This window comes from Boleophthalmus pectinirostris, unplaced genomic scaffold (genome assembly GCF_026225935.1).
Source record: "Boleophthalmus pectinirostris isolate CB_2022bp ecotype Guang Dong unplaced genomic scaffold, ASM2622593v1 HiC_scaffold_4, whole genome shotgun sequence".
Taxonomy (NCBI): Eukaryota; Metazoa; Chordata; class Actinopteri; order Gobiiformes; family Gobiidae; genus Boleophthalmus; species Boleophthalmus pectinirostris.
The window spans coordinates 8,200,671-8,205,202 of NW_026571353.1; positions in this window are offsets into that span (position 1 = coordinate 8,200,671).

Consider the following 4,532-nt stretch of genomic DNA (forward strand, 5'->3'; position numbering starts at 1 on the left):
GAAGTGGACTGTTGCCAACGGTAACGAAAGAAGGCACCTGTTTGGGCTGTTATTAATGTTCAGATCTTGACTTACAGACAAAACACTGAAATAAAAACACTAAGATCATGTAGAGTGGGCTAAAAGAACATTTTAAGGTCAGAAGGAGAAATCTGACAGCAGCAGTTAAAAAGAGAGCGGGGCAGATTTTTCAATGGAAGTCAGTTGGAACCAGATTCGGATGGAGCCAATTCTCGCCCATGCTCACTTCCTATTTGGAACGCAGTGGCTAAAGGGATAGCTATGTCCGTCTATATACAGTCTATGGTACAAATGTGTGAGACCAAAATAAGATCATTTGTGACACAATTGTAGAGTAGAGTAGAAGTCGCAACAGCCAAAAAATGCATAATGTAGAAGAAAAAAAACATATTTAAAGGTTGTATAGAGGATTTTCCAAGGAACGAGAAATCCAGCGACTGTTTGTCCTTTTTCAAATGTTGCGCATGCGTGAAACCACCCCCCCTCCCCTACAGCTCCCTACGTAGAAACGCCTTCTCCCGCCTCCTCACTACGCCAGAAACAGGTTTGTTTACAGCCGGTGAGCTGCACATGACTTGTAAACAACTAACTACAGTGTTGGTTAGGCAAGGCGGAGAAGTGAGGAGCGGGGGAGCGGGTGTGCGGACATTTCGTTCGCGGACGAGAAGTGAGGAGCAGGGAGAAGAGCGGAGCAGGGAGAGAGGAGAGAGGAGAGAGGAGAGGAGAGCGGGGAGCGGTGCGCGGAGATTCCGTGCCCGTAGAAGTGAGGAGAAGGGGGAAGAGCGGAACGGGCAGCGGGGACAGGAGTAGGAAAGGGGAGCAGAGAAGGTTGCGCGGAGATTCAGTGCGAATGAACTAGCTACAACACGCAGCAGCAAGCGGACTCTTTCTTTGCCTTGAAAATTACGTTTTCAGACATAGGATATCGCTTTCGTGTCCTGAAAAACGTTTGACTAGCTCTTGGAAATAAAGTACGTTTTCATAATAAGCAGAAGTTACCTGTCCAGGAGTAATTTGGCGACCAATGCGTCAGTCTTTAGACCCTGCGTCTGCTTCAGTCGCGCCATCGCTGGAATGAATCTACAAGAATCACCTTAGTTTGGCTTCGCTGCTTTTCCCCTTGTCTTCTTCTTTCAGCGACCTCAAAAACGGACTTTCTTTTGCGGCTAACTGCTCCTGGATTCTTGTCTGCCATTGCAACAAACTTTGTGCTAACTGCGAGGAAGATATAGGTCAAAAAAAGCCGCTAAGAACTGTTGCATTGGTGGAGTAAACAGCGTCTGTGCGTCTTGCGTCTGTGGACTGCGTGACAGGCGTACGTAAACCACGTACCGGCGGCGCGCAGGCAGGTCAGTTACGCTAGAAACGTAGGGAGTTTGATTGATAGCCTGTCAGCTAACAATAACGAGGCCGTGTCGTTATCATTGGCAAATGTTTAGCTGGCCCCACCACGTCCAGAGTTGATGAATTTTTATTCTCTTTTTTTTGGTCATCATAATTACAAGGCTACTGCACCTCTATAATGCTATCATTGACAACTTGAAACAAAAAAAACAAAAAAAAAATCCTCCATACAACCTTTAAGCACACTGGACTATAAGTTGCATTTTGGGGAGAAATGTGTTTTATAAAATCAAGAAACAAGAGAACAAACATTTCATCTTTAAAGTGAAGTTATAGTAATAAGGATAGAAAGAGAACAACAGGCTGTTAACGTCACATACGAACAGTTCTTCGGATAACTATTACGGAAGCCGAGAGGGGTCACAACAAATGCAAACGCCGCAACAAATACAAATGCGACAACACAACAAAAAGCCACAACACACCAAAAAAAGGCCACAACGGAAATGACGGCAGGACTATTTTAATGCAAACGCCGCAACAAATACAAATGCCACAACACAAACGCAAATGCCACAACACATTAAAAAGCCACAACACATCAAAAAGCCACAACGGAAGTGACCGCGGGACTCTATTTTCCGACGGAAAGATCAAGCGGCAAGTGAAGAAATAGAACTACAATGTGAAAAGTAAAGTAATGTAGTTCCTCTTCTTCACTTGCCACTTGATCGGTCCGTCGGAAAATAGAGTCCCGCGGTCATTTCCGTTGAGGCTTTTTTTGGTGTGTTGTGGCTTTTTTTGGTTTGTTGTGGCTTTTTCTTGTGTTGTCGGATTTGGATTTGTTGCGGCGTTTGCGTTTGTTGTGGCCCCTCTCGGTTTCCGTAAACTATAGCATAAACAACAGAACAGAACAAGTTTACCAAACTCTCGAGCTCACATCAAATCACTAAATCCACTGAATTCGTCATCCTTGGTGTCACTTCTGAGCAACTTTGCCAACTCTAGGTAAATCTAGCTTTTAGCCCGCGATGAGCTTTTTTTAAAAAAAAATTCTTCATTGCAGTTTGAGTATCCTTTGCTTTCCACCAGTCCCTCAAGTTTCTCGCTCACTCCAAACTTTCTTTCTGCTGCTTGATTACTGTTTTCAGTTGCAGATTTCACCACTTGCAGCTTGTAACCTGCAGAATATGATTAACTGTTTATTGGTGTGTGATAAAATAAGTTATGATGCTAAATGAACATTAGTGAGTGGGTTACGTCTTAATGACTCGTATGCTTTAAATCAGGTGAGTGCGTAAATGATGAGAAGAAACGTCTCAAACTTTAGTAGCCGCACATCCACTCATAACTGATCAATACACCTATCCCCGCCCCCAGGAGAGCCTGAAATCTGCTGAAATCCTACAAGACACAGACATGATACAGACAGGACAGCGGCTCTTTCTGCAGGAGACATGCGCAATAGAGGCAAGTGACAGTGGTACAGGAGTAATAGGAGTAGCAGATGCTGGCACACAAGCCTAGAGCGCCCTCTCACAGCTGTCTGCATGAAAAAAAAAGGAACACGTGAAATTATATATTTTAATATAAGTCGTACCTGAGTATAAGTCACAGGAAACACCCAAACCATGAAAAGTGTGATTTATAATCCGAAAAATGCTATAATCTCCTTACAATTTATACATTTATAAGGAGTTTGCATTCATTGGTTTATGTTTTTGGTAATGTAGTCATAGCTGCCCTGGGGCAAAGTGAAAAGTGAACTGTCTTTCTCAATGCACCTAAACAATGAGCCTGGGAGAGTAGGACTTAATCCACAGACGCTCTAGTTATTGGCCTGTCTGCCTTCTATTAATATGAAATGTTGATTTGAAGGTTGGCAGTTTGAATCCTGCATTAGTGAAGTTGGCAGTTAGTGGTTCGTTCAGCGCTGACACAGGTGCAAACTGTTGTTGTCTTGGGCAAGACACTTCCCTCATCTCCTGTGTCTGCATACTCTGGTCGATAAATGTGTGGATGAATGGATGAATGGTTCCTGGATGTAAGGTCCTTTTGCTGGAGGTACAAAACTGTTATATAGATACTTTTTATGTTTCAAAACTGCACTTACTGACTTTTACAATCTTAAAAACCTGACAAACAGAACTAGAATACATTATTAGCATATCAGTTATTCTCCACAACAAGTGTACAAGTGCTTTTCACAACTTTTAGAGCTTAGAACAAAGTTTTGCCTTCATGATACTGGAGCTAAAAACAACTGGCATGTTAATAGCGTACTTTCTGACTTGCCAAGGCTTTATGATGAGATGCAGACAAAAAAAAAAAAAAAAATCTGATTTCAGCCACTTTAACATCAGATATTTCACTTAGTCGATTTGGAAAAAAAGCATTCGTCATTTGAGTCATTTGTCAACTCTAACCTTCCCCAAAGCCGTCACTCAAAACTCCATTCTAGCCTGGTTCAAACAAACTTCATGAATATATGGCTAACACACGGTGACCCTGATCTGACGGCTGTCCCCTGGAGGAGCGAGCGTCACGGCGCACTGCTCTGCTCTGAGTGGGTCCAGATGGATCGCTAGCAGCTGTTGGCCCTTTAGCCTCCTCCCTCCGCGCCCCCATTAGCCGAATCTGCACGGACTTCCTGATTCTTCCGCACAGGGTCTGAATATTTTCTCACACCCAGAGTCTCGCTGTGGAAGTCGGATACAGTGAACAGGCCTGGAAATGTTTACCCCACTCGTCCAATGTATCCAGGTCTAAAGATCAAATACCCTCAAGAACAGGCGGATGCCAAGGAGGGTACATCAGGAGGACACTTTTGGGCACATTTCTCTTTCCTCTTTTCCTTCTCCTTGACTCCTCTCGACAATTTTGCAGGAAATGGTTGAGGAACTCCTGTCCACAGAGGAGACTAACGTTATGTTCAGGCTGCAGCCTGAAGTGATCCAAATCCAATTTCTGTGCTCCTATGTGACTTGAATCTGGTCTTTGAACGACACAGATCAGATTTTTCCAAAAGGGACCAAGGCCACTTGTATCCTGATTTATCAGCCAGTTTCACTTTGTGGAAACCATCTGACCTAGCAGCATTCAAATTTGTTCGCTCAACAGTAGGCGGGTACTTTTTTAATTTAACCAATCACTACTATTTGGTTGTG